Here is a 20,944-nt window from a genome sequence, read left to right on the forward strand (position 1 = left end):
CCCTATATTAGTTTGTTTGATTGTTACAAGCCAATTTCTATGATCTATGTACATGTGATGATGTGCAGATCAATTTAGCATATCCATCTCTTGCTCTATGGACTCATAAGATGGAGGGATGGAGTTTAGTGTGCCTGAACTCAGAATTTAATAACACATATTTTTGTGAAGATGGTTTTTAAATTGTGTGTTTAGAAACCACGCTTTTAGAAGTGGCTGGTTTCTTGTCCTAACCATCCTGTGTACCTCTGCCTGGTTGTGTATTGACTGTCTGGATTTGGATGTGACAGGGTCTGGGGGGTTGTCCTGACACCAGGGGGTAATAGGTGAGACAGCAACAGGCTGGCCTGCATTTGCTGTGGTGGGAGGAGTAGCCCCGTTGATGCGAAGAGGGCTGTGCTGCTGCCACAAAAGATTGGCTCCACCTCCTGCGGAGTGTCTGAGGCCCAGACCCCCACTATCAAAGAAAGAAGGTATGCACTTGGCAGCAAGACACCCAGAACTGGTTTGGACCAGGCTCAGAGCCCCTTGAACACAAATACTTCAAAGGCATTTAGGGGTATAAATGTGAGAGCTGAAACCCCTGAACTGAAGACTAACTCAAGCCTGAAAAAGGATTGAAACTACTTTGTGATCAAGAGGAACCTCTGCCAAAGAAGAACAGCTGAAGAGTCGGACTGACCTTGCTGTGTGTTCTGGGGCTGGCCTTCAGTTTGCTGATTTGACTAAGGAGAGGACAAGGGACTTTGCTATGTGCTGTGTCCCACTGCTTGAAAGAACGTTGCTGTGTGCTGGAATGTCAGGTCGGCTTCTAATTCTGCCATTCCTTCACCACTCAGCATTGGGATCGGTATGCTCTCCAAGTATCTGACTATCTCAGCGTTATTTCTCAAGGGGCGTGCTTCATAGATGCATTCATAATAGTCGGCAAATCCGGAGGCAATCTGAGTGAGCATGGCATGGGTTCTCCCCTGGTCGTCCTTGGCTTCCAGGACCCAGCTGGCCTATGTCTTTTTCTTGCGAAGCCATGCCGGTAGTTTCCCTGCCTTGTCTCTGACCTTGTAGAGTTGGTGTAAGATTGCCAGTCTCTGTTTTTTTGCGTTATCCATGGCCAGATGTTTGTATTCTTGGTTTAGAGTGTCTAGTAGTCGGGTGAGCCCAGGGTCTCCAGCTATTATGATCTGTCTCTCAAGGGCCAGTATATTTCATTCTAGCTCCTCTAACCATTTAAACCTATTCTTTTTCTCCCAGGCAATCTGGTTTTGGGCTTTGCCCTGCAGAACGGTCCTGTAAATCTCCCATACTGTTACCCCATATGTAACGGAGGCCTCATTTTCATTGAAGTAACTGTCTGCCGTATCTGCCCTAATACCTCTTAGCACACTGCCCTCCCGAAGATCCAATGCATTTAGGCGCCGTTCAGGGCGTCGGTCGTGTCCACGCATCCCCACCCGTATTAGCAGAGGGGGATGATCTGACAGTCCCCTGGCGAGGTCCTCCACTTGCCCAATCTTTCATTTTGTCCCCGGGGACAGAAACTAGTACAGCCTAGAGTATATGTTATGCAAAACAGAGTGGTAGGAGTATTGACATGCATGGGGGTGACAGTATCTCCATAGGTCAGTGAGCCCTAAGATAGTGGCGAATCATGCAAGTGGCGTAGCGCCCCTTGGTTCTCCACCCGCCCCAAAATGGTATCAACCGATAAGTTCATAACATCATTGAAGTCACCTCCAATCACGTGAAAGGAGAAGGGTGTCTCCAGTAAGGTATCTACTACCTTTTCCAGTGTATGTATCAGGCGACTTGGTGGTGCATATACGCATATCAAAGTTACCAATTGTCTGCCCCGTTGGCCAGTGACCCCCACATATCTACCCATGTGATCTATCCATTGGCGCCTCATCGTGAAGGAAGAGATTTCTTGATCAGTATAGCCTCTCCTTGTGAGCCTGTGGAGTAACCAGCATGAACCAACATCCTATAGGCTCCTCGGCTCAGAAAGCATTATCATGTCAGGGTGGTGTCTCTTAATGTATTGTATTACTAGACCTCTTTTAATATTATCTCCAAGGCCACTGACGTTCCACATCCATACTGAAAGAGTATTCCCTATATAAGACCTATCTTCAGTCATGGGAGATAATCTGTCAATCATCGACCCTCATATGTCGAGGTCCTGGAATGTGTCTGTACCCGGTGTAATCAGTGTCCCGATGCATCCCATGATACAAACAAAAAACCGTAACGGAACTCCAACTTATTTATCGCCCCAACCAACCCACAACCCTACCCCCCGCAAACTCCCCTCAGCGTCATACTACCTTCCCCAGGAGAAACAGCAGTGTGCCGTAGAAGAGGGAAATAGACATCTCCCAACAATGTGGTTCCTACGAACAATTAAATCATAGAACAGTGTTCACTGATGAGTCTTCTCAGACATTAGTGTGGGGGCGCCTGCCCCCAAGAAGCAGCTAAGCTGATTATAAGATGTGGCATAGACACCACTGATCCACTGTTGCTCGACGTCGCCGTGCCTGGTTAAGTTCCTCAGGCTTCTCAGAGGCTGTCCAAGCTGCTTTGGTCGGTATGCCCTTTGATGGCACCGTTTTTTTTGTTGCCTAGGCCGACTTGGCTTTACGGCGTGTCCTCGACAGAAGTGAAACCGAGTCCTAATGTCACTTTTTCTAATTATATACCTCTTTGATTTTTTTTTACCCCTATACAAGGGTTGTATGGGGGATATTAATCTTTTGGTTCTTACAAAGCTGGTTGTGTTCTTGCAGTGTCATGGTAGTATAATATCTGCCTGTTGGTGACACCTGATGTGGTGTTTCTGCGGTTAGCAGATATTATCGTTTCAATTCTATCTTTGACAGGTTATGTGGTACAAGGATATCTATTGTATAGGTTTTTCCCTTCCCGCTTTTCATCTGATGATGGGCTTCATGCTCAAGAGATTATTTGCTTGTGATGTTTCGTCCAGTTAGAAATTTGCCTATGTCCCATGCTTCTTTTTGAGCAGTTCAGTATGCCGGTATGCATTACTTTTGATTTTTAGTATCTCTTAAAGGGACATCTTACTTATGCCTTAAGGTAGTCCTTTAACACAGAGAGTATGCTTATTCTGTACACCTACTCTGAATTTCCACTTCAGTGTGTAAATTTGGGTTTAATTTACCAAGGTTTTCACTAGGGCATTCTTGTTTGATTGGTCGTTCATTTGATTGCAGTACTTTTTGCTTTTTTTCGCGGGGTGCACTTTGCTTTCAAGTCCAGTGGTGCACAGATTGCTTTTGCATCAGGGGTTTATGGCAAAGGTTATGCTACGCTTTGAGGGGGTTAAGCAAACTTTACCATGTTGTGAGTTCCGTGCCTGCGCATGGGGTTTGGCCCCTTGATATGTATTCCTCTTAGAGGAGTTACATATGGCAGGTTATGGGGCTCTAATTTGTATTCTTCCGAATGATTATATTGCTAACATTTACCTCCATTTATGGAGGTTCTATGGTTTCCTTCACTTGCTCTTAGAACATAGTTGTTTCGTGAACACTGCTTGTATTGTTATCTGGATAGCAGTGTCAGAATATAGTAACCCTAGAGGGTCTGGTCAGATCATTTTATGATTCCACTCACAATCGAGTTTTCGCAAACAGGGTGCCCAGATCTACCTTCCCTCGACTCTAACCCCAGACGTCAATGGACCAAACTAATGAATGATCCTAAGCTTATGATCCATGCACAGGCATGTAGACCGGATCTTACAGGTAACCCTGAACAAGACTCGCGCTGTCTCCATACTTGGCTCTCAACTATTTGCAATGACCTAGCTCCTCTAGAGAATTATGAAAAAAAAAAAAAGAGGAAACCAAAAACTCAGAAGGCACCTTGGTTTACTCCCGATTTAGCAATAAAACAGTGTCAATGTAAGCAACAAGAACGTAAATGGAGAAAGTCATACAACAGCGACGATAGATTAGCCTATAAAAAAAACCAGAAAACTTTATCATGACCACATCAAAATCGCTAAAAAAGTATATTACTCAAAGGTAATAATGGAGTCAAAACTTGACCAAAAAGCAATTTCTAAAATTATAAAATCCTTCACCAATCCTAAAGGTTTACAGAAAGAGCTACCCCCCTCACAAACCCTGTGCAATGACATCTCCAATTACTTTGAAGACAAGATTCTCAAAACTAAAAAAAAGAATTTTCTTTCTACCCCTACCAACAAAGAGGCTAGTGACTCAGACTCTGGTCAGGCTATCTATGGTATTACGAACTTTAAACTGGTATCACTGGAATCAACCTTCAAGGCCATTATGACCTGTAAATCAGGATCCCCATTAGATGCCTGCCCCCCCATGTTCCTACACAAACTTATTGACATAGTCAACCCGGCCATAAATCAAATTGTCAACTCCTCACTAAGTACAGGCGCTGTTCCAGACGACTGGAAACTCGCCCTGGTCAGACCTCTTAAAAAGAAGCAGAATGTGGATTCCTCAGTTCTCTCCAACCTCCGGCCCATTTCACTGCTCCCGGTAGTGGAAAAAATCACGGAGAAGTTTGTGCACAAAGAACTCTCAAGGTTCATCGAATCTAATAATACTCTTCATCCCCAACAATCTGGCTTCCGTCCCAGACAATCAACGGAGTCTGCCCTTCTAGAGGTCACGGAAGCATTAAAAACTCTTGCTGACAAGGGAAAGAAAGCAGTACTGATCTTACTGGATCTATCCGCCGCGTTCGATACTATCTCGCATGATATCCTTCTAACGAGACTCGAACGCGGTGGCGTTACAGGTACCGCTCTAGAGTGGATTAAATCGTTCTTAACCAACCGCAGACAACTGTCTCCCTAGGCCCCTTTCTTTCAACAGAGAAAATCATAAACAGGCGTCCCTCAGGGCTCCTCCTTAAGCCCTCTGTTGTTCAACATTTATATGGCCCCTCTTATCTTTCTTATAAACTCCTTCGGAATCGAAGTAACATCCTATGCTGACGATACCCAAATGATCGTCTCCCTTGACAAAAATAATACAGATGCCGAAGCGAACTTCAAAACTTGTTTATCACATGTCATACAGTGGATGAGGGATCCCGGATAGTTGGTGGCCAGAAGGAACCACCTCCCCCCCCCCACACCCAGATATGGTTAAAGTAGCTAAAAACCTAGGTGTCCAATTCGATTCCGCTCTATCTTTTCTCCCTCTCGCGTTAATCACAGCAGGAACCTGCTTTAGCTTAATAAGATCACTGAAGACATTTTTTGGTCTCATTCCATTTGCGGCAAAGAAATCAGTAGCAGTAGCCCTGATCCTCTTGCGCTTGGATTATTGCAATAGCATTCTAGCAGGGACCAATAAAACTACAATAAAAAGATTGCAAGTGGTCCAAAACGCTGCAGCTCGTCTTGTTCTGAGGCTCCTACGCAGAGCATCTGTCTCCACGGCGCTGAAATCCCTGCACTGGCTTCCAATCCATAAGAGAATCCTCTTTAAGATTCTCTTAATTACCCATAAAGCTGCGCGCAGGTCAGGACCTAAGTACCTTTCAGCACGTTTCTCCCCTTACACCACCATCAGGACTCTCAGATCATCCACAGCTAATCTCCTAAAAACCACCCAACTTTAAACTAACCACAAAGGGAGGCAAAACGGTTGCTTACATGGGGTCTAAAGCCTGGAACGCACTTCCAATCAACCTAAGACTACAGGAATCCGAATCTCTTTTCAGGAAGGCACTAAAAACATGGATATATAATCTCCCAGATGGCCACTGCTTTGCGTTAATCTAAATATATCTCACACGGAATTCCTATTGATCCTTCCCTACCTCGATTCCTTAGCGCCAGGAGGCTCCTTGCGGAGTGACAGTTTGCGCTTTATAAATGCATATTTACATTTACATTTAGCTTTCATGGCAAACTCCAGCATTTTATGGGAGGTATTCTTATTTTCTTAAAGAGAATGCTCTACTTCTATGGTTCTTCTCTTTCTCAAGAACATCCTGAGTTTTTCCTTTCCATATGCTTTGATATGATAGTGTGGTTACACTTTTCCTGTCAGGAGGTTGGATGTCCGCTGTCTTGGGTAATTTTCTCCCTCTAATCAGCAATTGCTGTTTTTGTGACTTAGTCCTTTTAGGGCTCAGATTTTGAGCATATGGGCTGCTACTTATTGTGTTCTTAAGGATCATATATACATGTGTATGTGTATATATGTATATATATATATATATATATTCCAACAACGCTGTAATTCCTCCTTCCTCGAATCCCCAGCAACCACGGACACCAATGAGCTTCAAAACGGTCATTTAATGAGAGCAAATAGGCAAAACAATTACTCTACGCGTTTCGGGATGACACTCCCTTGATCACGAGTAAAGGCAAAGTGAACCAGGAAGTGCAATAAATAGTCATGTGATTTCTTTTGGTAAACAAAGAAAACAGACTTCCAGGCTACTCGTTACTTCACGAGGCCACTTTTTTTTCTTAAATGCAACTTTAACAAAATTTACATTTCAACAAAATGCATTGTGCTAAACTGAGTAAACCGATTGATGTAATCTGAAAATGCAATGCATTATACACAGAATGAATGACAATTTTCGTCCTTTTTGATCATAAAGGTTGAATATATACCTTTACACAAAATTACAATTCAATCTATACTGGTGACATATGGAAGATTGAGTATCTTTTATAAGCCCACTGGGGCAAGAAGTATTAACTGAAGATGCATTTATTTATTGTGACGTTCTGTTTATATGCTAAGTAGAACTATTTTTCGTTCAAATAATAATTTTTGACATTTGATATCAATGCCCACATGGGCTTTAGTGGTCAACGATTAAGAAAATTACGATTGAATTGTAATTTTGTGTAAAGGTATATATTCAACCTTTATGATCAAAAAGGACGAAAATTGTCATTCATTCTGTGTATAATGCATTGCATTTTCAGATTACATCAATCGGTTTACTCAGTTTAGCACAATGCATTTTGTTGAAATGTAAATTTTGTTAAAGTTGCATTTAAGAAAAAAAAGTGGCCTCGTGAAGTAACGAGTAGCCTGGAAGTCTGTTTTCTTTGTTTACCAAAAGAAATCACATGACTATTTATTGCACTTCCTGGTTCACGTTGCCTTTACTCGTGATCAAGGGAGTGTCATCCCGAAACGCGTAGAGTAATTGTTTTGCCTATTTGCTCTCATTAAATGACCGTTTTGAAGCTCATTGGTGTCCGTGGTTGCTGGGGATTCGAGGAAGGAGGAATTACAGCGTTGTTGGAATACGTAGAGGTTTGCCACCTCGCCGCGGACCACCGTCATAAGTGAGTAGGGGGAAGGCTAACAGTAGCTGTTTCGCTATTATTGCGGTTGTTGATATATATATATTTATATATACAAATAAATATATGTGACCAAGACCACGGACGTGGTCGAAACGCGTCGTCCTCTTCTGCCTTTTTGAAAATAAACTGCTACACTGATCGAGCGGGCTCGTGTGGATTCTTTTCCAACTGGGATCGACATTGTGTGAAATAAATATATATATATATATATATTTATTTACAAATATTACTTACTGGATGTCGCCAGTAGTTAGTTATAGTTAGGATGTAGTTTCCACAGGAAAAGCATTTTGTGACTTGCCTATAACTTTGGCGCAGTTTGACCAATCTTCACGAAAATTTTCAAACAAAGTGTCCAAGTAGGTTCTGTGTGTCATGGGGGTGATCTGTGCAATGGAAACTAAGAAATAGGGGTGCGAAAAAAGGGTGCGTTTGTAATGTTAACTCCCATAGGAACTCGTTTTTGAACCTACAGCCCAAGCCGCTAGACGGAATTACACCGAATTCGTCAGAAAGGTAGATGTTGTTACGGAGATTGTGCTGTTTGTTATTTGGTGCAAATCCGTCCAGTAGTTTTTGAGAAATCTAAGCTGAAAATTATTGATATATCTCTGACTGTGGCTATTTTGTGATTATTCGCGGGTGTGCATGCCATTGGGAATGCTGTGATTGGCTGGGCGCAACCTGAACAGAAAGTTATAGCAGCCATTTTGTCGTTCGTGAGCGATACCGGAGGCTGAAAATTTGTGTGAAAGCTAACATAAGGGTTCAGGGTGCAGATACTCTGACCCCATGTTTGAGAAATGGGTGTGTTAGTGAAACAAGTATGTGTCCAAAATTGATTTTTTTTCATCGCGTGAGGTATTCTCGACGACGCAGCGACCGCGAGGATAGCCCCGTGTACCGTCGCGAGTATCGCGGCGACACTGCTTATATTGGTGTAAATTAAAAAAATTATCAGTGAATCATTAATACACATAGTATTATATTGAGATTCTGATCATTGTTTTTATAGAGTTATTTAGATAGTGATTTATCTAGTGTAATGGTTAGAATTAATTATATAGTTCTACTTCTTGAATGTGGTGGTCGCTATTGAATTCCTGCTTTTGCTTTATGCTTTTGTGCCGTACTCGCGGGGATCCCGATTACCGATGTCCTCGCAATCTACGGCCTCACTACAAAAACGGACAATAGGTTTTAGAGGTGGTTGTTCTAGAAATACACTAGAAAAACAGGAGGTTGAAGTGTACCGTAATAAACCCCTAGTGTTTAAAATACTGTAATATGTGTGCATATATGTGTTTTTCACTTTATGGAAAAGATGCGATCGTCACGTTTAATGGTGTCATCGCGACTCCCCGAATATTCTTAAAGATGGATTTTTTTAAAAACGTAGTACCAAAACATGAGTTTCACAATGTTTTTAAAGAAGAATTTATATAGTAGTATGTGTAGCGCAGTGTTTATAATGGATTTTTGTACTCATTATTTTTGGATGTGCTGGTGGCCGTTGAATGTCCGCTTTTGTTTTGCGATTTCATCACGTATATTTGCGACAATCGCATCGTCGCGAAGATTCCCAAAAACTGAAAAAAAGGATCTTTATAAAGAAAATTATTTTGTGTACTAGGGTGGCTCTCTCAAGAGCCTTTGTGTTGATTCTGTGTATTTGACAGCTGCACATAAGACCGGATGTAGAGTTTCATGTTACTTAGAAACACTGTGGCCTTTGTCTGTAAAGTGCACTCCGTCATTTCTATAAATTCCATGCATGTCAAAATGCAGATTGTTGGTATGTGGAAACAGTTTTATTAACATGTTTCCTGGCTTTGTCAATCTGTGGACATAATTAATTTAACAACTTGCACTTCTGTCTTTGGCATATATTAGAGTACACCAAGACAGTGTGAGGGAAATATGACATCAGTTCTGCAAAGGTGTCTTTCATTAGGACTTCCAGCCCTCCCCCAGTCAATGTGTCTAGGTCTTTGCCTCCACAGTGCACAATCATGAGGTGAGGAGTTCGGCAATCCACATTGGATTGAACCAAAATCAACAACTGATGAAACTTTAACCCTCTCTGGCCAAACCAACTAATCTCCACATTTGGCAAACCCAAGTCCAACTCTGGTTTTTTTGCTGCCTTTTAGCACAATAGTCATAGCTGTGGCCCACAATCTGCACTCTAAGTATTTTGAAGTAAAGGAGCAATAGCAGTCAGGAGAAGGCTGAAGCTGAGTAACGTAGTTTTCCAAATGAAAAGCAATTAAAGTGGAGGTTGTTTTTTTTTTTTTTTAAAAAAGGTATTTAATTGGATGCTGCCGGCATTAAAGTGGATAAAATTAGTGTGTTGGATGCCCGACCAAAAAGTCCTATTATTTTCTGTTGTTTAAAAATAGAAATGCAGTACAGACATAGATATGCTTTTGAATCTGTGGAGTAAACCACGCCTGCTGTATCTCATTTGGAAGTAGAACGTTCCTTCTAGAATGTACAGTGAACTTGTGACCTACTGGTTCCACTGGGTTGCGACTTACAAGAACTAGGAGTGTATTGGGGGGGTGTAGGTGTTAAAGAGACAGAACATTTTTTAAATGGTTGAGGAGTTATGACCCAATTTAAGTAATGGCCAACTTTAATTTCCAACTCCGGACTATGTATTAAACTGTTGTGCAGTATTTACATTTTAAAAAACCTGTTTTTTTTACGATTACACTGCAATCATCGCAAAAAAACAGTGAACACGGAGCAACAGGAACCTCGTTTTGAAAGAGAGGGAAAGTTAACCATTCACAAGTGGAGATGTAGTAGTCTAAAATGAAAGATACGATTTAATTTGCTACCTTTCTCATTATCATAGTGTTGAGTTGAAGAGGTTGCCATTTTAGAGTTTGTGTGTGGTGTACGATTTGTGTGCTTAGTTTTTACACATTTTAACAGTGTCGAAACAATCCAGAAAGAGCTAAAACAACAATATAATCTACAAACTTAATTTACTGGTATGTATATAACGTTTTAATAATTTAAAAAATGTACATGAGAAATTAAGATGTATATAGGAGTTTGATTGATTAAAAAGGGTATCACAGTAATGTGAAAAAAAATATACCCGATGAAGTGTATCTGGCAGCAGGTATGTGTTTAAGATGTCCGTGTTGCTGACAATTACCATGAGCAATGCCCTTAAAAATTACAATGTTTTAAATGTCCAAGCATTAGGTGCAGAATAAATACATCTATATTATTTGTATTCTGGGAGTTGTGGTAGTATTAGTCACATTACTAAACAGGAGTAGTGTAGTCCGAAAAAAAAGCTAAGAAAATGTGCTGCATCTGTATATGAATTATAAAGTAGTAATACTTGTAAGGTATGTATTAGGAAGTGTTTGTCAATGCGGTTTTTAACTTATATGACTGTTGAGTTTACTTAAAAATGGAGATAACTATACATTTTTGGAAAGATGGCCTGAAGGTGTATATCTATTAAAAGTTCACATATATGTTTACATGGTGATATATGTTGTTTTTGGCTATTGAAAATGTTGTTTATATGGTGAGGGTGGTGCATTTCTTTAAACATGCTCAGTTTAAAATTGAGGAGGGTTAATAGTGCAGAATATCTCGAGAGTTCTTGTATTAGCTTCATTTAGCGTGCAACTTTACTTTGAGAAATGTTAAATATATGTTTTAACGACTGAAGAAATATTTGAGATATGATGTAGGTATGCCATTAAGAAAAGGTTTTGTGCTTTGAAAAAGTGAGAATGGTTGTTTTTAGTTTTAGAAACTCACTGATGCATGTGCACTCTATGTAACAGAGCAATGTATGATCTTAGAGAGCCAGGTATGCAATTGTATATTAATGGTGATATCTGAAAGACACACGTTAGTTATAGATTCCTTACCTTAGAATTGCCCCCAGGCGTCAGACTGGATCCGGAAAGTTTTTTCGTCAGCAGTACCTCTACGCGTCGGAAGGTGGTGACGGTCGGCTCCGTGTTCAACGTCGGTGTCGTGGTCGCCGGGATGACGTCGCGGCAGCTACTTAGACGCCGCCCTTGCACGCTGACGTCAGTTCTTTGTTCTTCCGCGCCAGCCAGCGCAGATCCAGGAATAGCGGTACCTCAGTCATTTTTTCACTACGTGTTTCTCGACTTTTGTCGACGTCTTGATTCAAGTCTCTGACTCTGGACAGGTGCACGAGGAATGCCCGGTTTTAAGGCCTGTGGTTCCTGTACCCGATCGATGTCGGTGATTGATCCGCACCGCGTGTGCCTCTTATGCCTGGAGACGCCACCATGACCCCAAGTCGTGCTCCGACTGTCAGTTGTTGACGCCAAAGGCTTTGCGGGAGCGGTCCAGAAAGCTGCTTGAATGACGGCAGTCGGCTCCGTGTCGTTCGAGGTCCCGGTCGAGAGGGAGGACAAGGGTTCGGTCACGGAGCCACCATCAGTCCAGCGCGAAGTCATCGAAGTCTTCGCACTCGGCGCCGAGTAAGTTGAAGCATAAGAAGAAGTCGAAGAAGCATTGTCGCTCTTCGCATTCTCCTCGTCGGTCGGCCGACTCGACAAGGCGCGCGGGTGGTGCCACTCCCGCGGCTCTAATTAGAACAAAAACTCCTCATGGACCTTTATTTCTTTTTTCCAAGAGTTAATCTAGGCATGGGTTAATCGCATCTATAGGTTCATGTATATAGTTGAATACATAAATGCATAGTCTTTACTTTGATAAACAAATCTTCCTTTTATTTTGTGAATTGATCATAAATTATACTTTTAACATGATCATTGAGCATTAATCTTCATAATTTTCCTCAAAGCCAGTACAAATCATTTCACTTTAACAAACATATATATTTTTTTGGAAGGTTGTATTTTTTTAAGACAATTTATATATAAAGGACAAAACAGTTACAACCTACTCGGCATGACACAATTGATTCTCAGACATACTAACCACTCTTACTTATACACACTCATACATAACACATGTACTTAAAGGGTACAGGGAGCATCGAAATGTGGCAACATCTCCAAAATTTGGTTTATAGATGGTAACAATCTAAACAGATCTGGGCGCACGTAGTCTACGCGCGTTTCGGTGGATTTGGACAAACAAGGACCACCTTCATCAGGACCTCGCCCAATAAGGATACAGTGTCATCAACTTAATACAGAGTAGGAATACCTAAAAAGATAACCATAAAACAATTTATGTATTATGCTTTTCAATTAACCCATGCTGTAACGGCAAGACATTTCAAAATATCTAAAAGGCGGTATGTCAGACCTATTAAGAGGTGAGTTTAATAGGAAAAGCAAGGATGCCACACCTATATAATGATATAGTGCATGTCAATTTTAAGGCAAAAACTGAATGTGTTGAGAAATCAAGAAGGAAGAAAAAGAAGGGAAAATTATTACCAAGAAACTCAATACGTGTAACAAAAGGAGGAAGATATAAGAAAGAAGAAGAGCATATGAGATTGGAGAAAAAAATTAAAGAATTATAATCAGATAGTTGCACATCTAATGCTCTTACTGTTTGACAATGAGACGTTCACACTCGAAACCCAGAAATCAGCAGGCTTTACTTATATCGTACGTGATACGCAAATGTGGGTTTAGATTCTAAACAGAAAAAAATGAAAGGTTAAGTGTAACTGTTTAAATGATCTATACTGCAGGTATTTGTCAATGATATGACTACAAAGATGGTTTACGTTGTAGATTGTTTTTACCTACTATGAAGAAGAGGTGTCCATTTAATTTATATAGCACTAGTTGGCAGACTCCTGCACATCGACGTATTATTTTTCTAAAAGAATAAAGAACAATAGCCAGACAAGTGGCCTTCAGAAGATGTATTCTAAAAATAAGATGTATGACGCTGTTATGTTTAGACTGCACAGTGAGGTTAATTCTAGACGAGCGGATCAGTTTTGTCAAATACTCACTTGAAAGTCTGATAAATACTCAGGTGTGCAGTTAGGTTTTCATCCCCATATTTGAAATTTATAAGAAAGGAGGAATAGCAGGGTTGGAACCTTGACGTTGTTCAAAGGTGCGTGTTTTCCTAAGGATGAAGCATGTTATGAAAACGTGATTAAACATCATATAAGTTTATGGTGCTGGGTTTACTACCAGTTCGAAAACATCTGCTTTTTAATTGTATTTATAACCTTTAGTTTTCCTTGGCGTAATTCTCATATTTTTATATTTTTTTTTAAATAAAATAAAAATTTTGTACAACTACCTGATCTTAAGAAGGTATTACCTTACTGTGTTTATGCTCATTGTAAGAGAGACCAAACACGGAAATGAAATTCCCGTGGTTGTAAGCTAAACAATTTATAGTCTAAAAGGCTTATCTCGCTTCTACTGCTTGTACTGATAGTTAAAGCAACATTTGATGAGCCCATAAATGCTGCACTGCACTACAGAGAAATCCTTACTACAGGTGACTCTTTGTTGTACGAAGAACTAGACAGTGGTAGGGGTACAAACACCGAAGTGTATCAAGACGGAGCGTTGCGCAGAGATATATTATTGCGGTGGTAAAGGTACTAAGTGTTTTAGAAAGGGAAAGTGCTATTTTGTTCGCATAGTGTTCCTTTTTAAGGGAGGCCAAAAAACCGATGATATGATCGCCGAAGTTAGAAACTAATCGACTTTAAAGTAAGAAAATTGTCATGTCTAAATAGGTCTTATTTGAACTACCACTAGTGGCCAGTAACTGACGGAAATGCACCTGCCAAAATATGTAAGAACGAAGCTATACAAAGCAATGTTGTCGCGGTAAGATATACTAAGTAGGGACCGACGGAATTCACAGATTATTCCATGCGTTTTACAAAGATGGCGCTACTAATACTGGAAGTTGCCCTCAGACTCACCTCTTTGTTAGGACAGTCTATTTTTCTTCAGCGTATCCAACAGCGTGTGCAGCAACTTCTCAGGGCGTGCATAGTTTCAAATGCTCAAGTCTGTCTCGTTTTAAAGAGGCGCGCATGCGTGGAGATTGTACGTAACCCAGGCGTGATTATGGACAAAGAAAGAGGACTTTGAAAATACAGGCCTGTCATGGCGGTGTTAACGAGGGAAACACATAACGACTTTGAAAGTAAGATTACGCAAGCGGAACAACAATTCAACAATGAATCTTTGCACATTGAGCTTGTTATGATCGCTGAGCTTTCGAAAAAAAAACGTAACAGACACACATATATTTGTGCAATATCATATGCACACTGCGAGAAAAATATAGTAGCAGTGTGTCAGAATAACTATAGAAATATGCGCCCATAAGGGGCCCATGTTAAATATGTATAAATTTGCAGATCATACTGATCACCTGCGAGCAGATTTTTTATTTTGTATCATTGGTCAGAATATTGATAATAGCCCACCTATGGCTAATATGTGATGCCAAAAAGGAGAGATGGGCTAATATGTTAAGATATTGCCGACCGCCCTAGAAATTATTAGGTCTAGGATGTTGTTGATGAATCTCGGGACAACTAGTAAGGGGGGAATGTGCCCTACAATGTGTCCCAATTGGTAAGTAGTGTGCTAACATAAATGGAATTATGGGTTTGCTATAGGTACCATACAAGGTAACCGTGTAAGATAGTCATATCCACAAGTCAAAACCAAATTTCACAGGGCAAGAGAATAATTACGAGAAATACGGTGTATTCACATACATATGGTGCTAAGACTACTGATTCGTGATGTTCCAAATAATTTCTTCATTCAAACCTGTCTTCACGCTGTCAAGTGTAAAAATCCAAAAGGTTTCTCTACGTTTACGGAGAATTTCATTTGACTGACCAGGTTTGGTGTGGATCTTTTCCAAGATACACCACCGGAGATCATGTTCATCGTGGTGTTTATCCAAACAATGGGTGACCATGGGGGCCGATATTTTCTTAGTTTTTATAGCTGACTTGTGTTCACTGTATCTGGTTCGAAATTCTCTACCGGTTTCCCCTATATATGCCAGTTCGCATGGGCAAAAAATGATGTAAATGATATTTTTGCTTCTGCAATTGCTCAGGTCTTTCAATTTGTAGGCTTTTCCTTGGTATGTGATGGTATCAGTAACTAGCGCCGTGTCACAGGCATGACAGGATCCACACTTGTGATTCCCCAGCACTGGGGGTAATCCTGTGAGAGTGGTCTGTTGGCCTCTCACGCAAAGGTTTTGCCTCGTGTGTACTAGCATATTGCTTAGGTTTTTATTCCTTCTGTATGCTATGATGGGTGCAGGGATAACTTCTCCCTCATGTACATTAGGAATTTTCCAATTCTTGTTGATAATATTTTTGATTTTGTAGTTCAATTGAGAATGATTAATGACGCATACTATCTTTTCTTTGGGTGTACGTGTCTGACCATTTAGAAGAGCCTCTCGATTGTAGTATTTGGCTCTTTTAAAAGCTGTCCTTACTAATCGGTGGGGATAACCTCTGGCTAGCAGACGAGTTTTTAAGGCGTCTCCATGGAGATGGAAGTCCTGTATCGAAGTGCAATTACGTCTGATCCTAAGGAATTCTCCAAAGGGTATGGAGTCTTTTTGACATGTAGGGTGAAAGCTCTGATGTTGTAAAATAGTGTTTTTTGCTGTGGGCTTTCGGAAAAAACTAACTGATATACTTTCTTCTTTGCCTCGAATCACTATATCAAGAAACTCTACCTCTGTTTGACTGGAATGAGAAGTGAACTTGAGATTGCTGTCACTTTTGTTTAGCCATTCAATGAACTCTTCAAGTGTGTTGCTGTCGCCCTTCCACACAAAGAAAATGTCGTCTATGAAGCGTTTCCAGACACTTACATTTTCAAAGAAGGGGGCAACCTCATTGAAGATGTGGGTGCGCTCCCATTCACCCATGTAGATATTCGCGATACTAGGAGCACATGATGCTCCCATATTGGTGCCTTTCACTTGTTGGTATGTGAGATTATTAAATTCAAAGAAGTTGTTAAAGAGAACTATTTCTAGGCACTGCAGTATGAAAGCATCAGGTCTTATGCCTGGGGTTCTATTGAGGAGCGATTCGACTGCTTTTAACGCTTGACGTTGGGGGATATTTGTATACAATGCCTCCACGTCAAGCGTCACTAAGATGTCCACATTCGAGTCGAATTGCATACCTTCAATTTTCTCTATGATGTCCCCCGTGTCACGGATATAGGAATCATAGTTTCTGGTGAGAGGACATAGAAAAGTATCGACATATTTTGAAAGAGGTTCTGTACTTGATCCAATCGTAGAGATGATAGGTCGTAGGGGCGGGTCTATTGTATTTTTGTGAGTTTTAGGAACCCCATATAGTGCTGGGGTAATAGGACAGGGTTTGTTCAGATACTGATATTCCTGCTGACAAATTGATCCTTGTTCCAACGCTCTAGTAGTGATATTTAAGATGGTGTCTTTTAATTTTTCTAACTCCCGAGGGTGAGACTTCTTATAGTGCTCTGTGATAGCTAGCATGGCAAGAATTTTCTCATTGTATTTGGTCTGGTCCATAACTACAATCCCGCCACCCTTATCGCAGTGTTTGATAACAATGTTCCTGTTGTCTTTGATTTTTTTCAAAGCCTCGTGGTCTAAGGATGTTAGGTTATGTTGTTTATATGGGGGGACTTTTGTTACTCGTGATATCTCCTTTAGTATGGTTTTTTTCAAAGATTTCTACTTCAGGTCCTACCATGTCAAGGGTAGGTGTAAATCTAGATGGTGGTTTACATGAGGAGAGATTTTCCTCGCCATCTTCCAATGGCCTGTTTATGAAAAACTTTCGAAGTCTAATCTTTCTAAAAAAGGAAAAGATATCTTCATGTAGTTTGAAGGAATTTGGGCCAGTACTAGGTACAAAAGAGAGACCTTTCCCTAATAGGTTTGTCTCATCTTGCGTGAGATGTTCTGATGAGAGGTTGAAAATGGGTAATGTGTCGTCCCTGGTCTCATGATGTAAGGCTGACCTGGCTATGTCCTCCAATATTGCTGGTTGCGAGTTTTGAGGTATGGCTGGGGATGTTGAGGATGTTGAGGGGGCATTGGTGGTTGTTGGTTCCCCCTGTTCTGGTTCCAGCGTCCTGTTCTCCCTTGATATTGGCCTCGATATAAAAAAAGGAGACCGACCTCTATAAGATTGTTGATTTGTCTGTCTTCCTCTGTATGATCTAGAGTTATATTGGGGCTCTTCAGAGCCTTGGAAGTTATCATTGTCTGAGTCGGACGAATAGGTATCTGAGAAATTAATGACAGTTCTTCTATTGTTTCTGCCATGATTTTGGTATGTTGCACCCTGGTTCCAATCCTGATAGTAGGATTTGTCTAGATACGGGTAAGCCTTCTCCTGGGTGTACCATCTCACATCTTTCTTCAATTTCTCAGATTTCCTATTGATAAGATATTCTTCAAAGTCTTTCATGTCCGTGTTCATTTTTTCTATTCTAGCTTTAGCTTCTTCTAAAGCTGTGGCTGTTTTTAATTTATCTTCTAGTTCTTTAATTTCTTGGTTTAATGCAGACATAACTTGTCTCGCGGTTTCAATTATTAAAATCATCCTGTCCCTGGAGCAGCGGTTCGCAATGAGAGACCACCGCTACAGGAACTAGCGGATTTCAACAAAGAGGGCCGGGGCATTACGGACCCTCAATCCTGAGGGGATAACACCTGCTCGCAAATATTCCAGCATAAAGTGGGCATGAGACTCCATTCTTTTCATTTTCTTTCTCAAATACAACAGATTGTTCCATTCAGAGTTATCGCCAATGTGCAATGAAGATGGATCTCCTGTGGACATGGCCTGTCCTATAAGGGTGGAGAAGTCCTCATCCGAGAACCCAAAGGTTTTAAGTCCTTCCATACCTACCTCCAACTTAGCATGGGAAGGTCAGATGAATTGTCAGTGAATGCAACAAAGAACAATAGGGTGAAAACAAGATGAATAGAAAACCAATGATACCAAAAGAAAATTAGGCCCAAACAGAAAGGTATGAGTCTGATATCACCGCACACAACAACAAATGTGAAAAGTTCACAATCCCACAGTTAAATAACTGTGAATATATTTATAAATGAAGGGACCCCCTCTATGGGCATATGAGGTCCAGGAGTCAGAGGGGAAAAAACACAAAACTAATTAGAACAAAAACTCCTCGTGGACCTTTATTTCTTTTTTCCAAAAGTTAATCTAGGCATGGGTTGATCGCATCTATAGGTTCATGTATATAGTTGAATACATAAATGCATAGTCTTTACTTTGATAAAAAAATCTTCCTTTTATTTTGTGAATTGATCATAAATTATACTTTTAACATGATCATTGAGCATTAATCTTCATAATTTTCCTCAAAGCCAGTACAAATCATTTCACTTTAACAAAGATATATTTTTTTTTGGAAGTTTGTATTTTTTTAAGACAATTTATATATAAAGGACAGAACAGTTACAACCTACTCGGCATGACACAATTGATTCTCAGACATACTAACCACTCTTACTTATACACACTCATACATAACACATGTACTTAAAGGGTACAGGGAGCATCGAAATGTGGCAACATCTCCAAAATTTGGTTTATAGATGGTAACAATCTAAACAGATCCGGGCGCACGTGGTCTACGCGCATTTTGGTGGATTTGGACAAACAAGGACCACCTTCATCAGGACCTCGCCCAATAAGGATACAGTGTCATCAACTTAATACAGAGTAGGAATACCTAAAAAGGTAACAATAAAACAATTTATGTATTATGCTTTTCAATTAACCCATGCTGTAATGGCAAGACATTTCAAAATATCTAAAAGGCGGTATGTCAGACCTATTAAGAGGTGAGTTTAATAGGAAAAGCAAGGATGCAACACCTATATAATGATATAGTGCATGTCAATTTTAAGGCAAAAACTGAATGTGTTGAGAAATCAAGAAGGAAGAAAAAGAAGGGAAAATTATTACCAAAGCCATAAGGGTCGACTCTGAGCTTCCCACCCTTTCTGGGACCCGAAGCGACACCTGCCCAGCTTCGTACGTTCTACAAGGTGATGCATGCCACCTTTGGGTGGACCGACCCCGCTGGCGCGCCTTCGGGCCCCGCGGACTCTGTTGGGGGGCCTAGGTCTTCGCTGCCGGCGGCTCCGGCCCTGGCGCCGGAGGCCCCCCTTGTATCAAGGCCTGGATCCGGATCGGCGCCGATTGACCTTATTACGCCTCCACCGGTGCCGCCTCCGACTGCACCTCTACCGTGCCCGACTCCAGTCTGCCCCCCAGCCGTCGTCGACCCCAGCCTCCTTCCTGACGTGGACACAGCGTTGATTGGCGCCGGATCCGGTGCTGGGAGGGGTTTTCGTGCCCCTGTTCACTTCTGGGGGCCCTTTCCAACCACAGTGGCAACCAGAGGAAGATGAGGAGGACTGGGAGGTGTCAGGTGACTGACCAGCTTGGTTCTGAACAGGACTGGAGAGAGGACCTGGGGATGCCAGTGGTCTTGACACTTCACCCTACCGTGGCTACGGAGGAGGGAGCGTCCTATGCTGTGGTGCTGCGTAGGGCGGCCGAGGCTCTCAACCTCGAGCTTCCTACGGTGGCGGTCAGGACTAACCTCCTGACTGAGGTGCTTCAACTGGCGGCGAGCTCTTCGGAGCCCCTGCTTCCGTTTAATGAGGCCCTCACTGACATCCTTTTTGGCACCTGGTCCAGGCCCAACACGGGGGCTCCCGTGGACAGGATGATCGCCTGACGCCACCGCCCGGCTCCGGGCGACCCTACTTTCCTCTCCCAGCACCCCACCCCGGAGAGCTTGGTGGTCCAAGCCTCCACCTCCAAGAGCACCTTCCCTACCTCTCCACCGGAAAGGGAATCCAAGAAGCTGGGCCATCTTCGGAAGAAATTATTCTCTTCTGCCAGCTTAGGGCTGTGGTCCGTAAACACCGCATGCCTCTTGGGCTGTTATTCGCACTCAGTCTGGGATACGGTGGCGCAAGTGCTGCCTCAGTGTCCGGAGGAGGCCCGGACAGTGCTCTCCCATGCAGTCGCCGCCGGGAGAGATGCAGCATAGTTTACGATTCGTTGTGGGCTGGACACCGCCAACTCTCCTTACAGGACTATTTCAACGTCGGTGGCGCTTCGTTGCTACGCCTGGATGAGGTCCACCGGCTTTTTGGGGGATGTTCAGAACACCTTGATGGACATGCCCTTTGGCTCTTTGGCAACAAAGCAGACAACGCCCTAGAGCGGTTCAAGGACTCACGGGCTACGGCCAAGTCCTTGGGCCTCTCCTCCCGTCCGGCATAGTCTGCTTTTCACCACTTTCGTGACTATGGAAGGAATACCCCACTACGTCCCCCCTAGGGCCACAGGCCGCAACAAGTTACCCAGTCTTCACGCGACCAGGGACGTGGGAACCAGCGTCGTGGTTCAGGGGGTCAGCGGGTGGGCCAGTCCCTCTGCAGCATCCTCCAAGCCTTCCTAGTCCGACCTTTCAGGCCCATCAAACGCCAGTGGGCGGCAGGATTTGCCATCACCTCCCCCACTGGTGCACCATCACTTCGAACAGGTGGGTTTTGCAG

The 20,944-nt window shown here is 42.1% G+C and overlaps 1 protein-coding gene and 1 long non-coding RNA gene across 2 annotated transcripts in view; one reads left to right on the forward strand and one right to left on the reverse strand.

The window, feature by feature from the left end:
- The window catches only part of KIFAP3 (kinesin associated protein 3), a 1,322,278-nt gene that overhangs the window by 517,930 nt on the left and 783,404 nt on the right, over positions 1–20,944 (forward strand). The window lies entirely within an intron of this gene.
- Positions 13,104–14,389, reverse strand: LOC146856650 (uncharacterized). The gene is made up of 3 exons (XR_014980974.1): positions 14,259–14,389; positions 13,320–13,438; positions 13,104–13,180 (listed from the first exon to the last, which is right to left on the reverse strand). It is a non-coding gene; the product is annotated as an uncharacterized LOC146856650 (long non-coding RNA).

This window comes from Triturus cristatus, chromosome 4_1 (assembly GCF_964204655.1).
Source record: "Triturus cristatus chromosome 4_1, aTriCri1.1, whole genome shotgun sequence".
In the NCBI taxonomy this organism is placed as follows: Eukaryota; Metazoa; Chordata; class Amphibia; order Caudata; family Salamandridae; genus Triturus; species Triturus cristatus.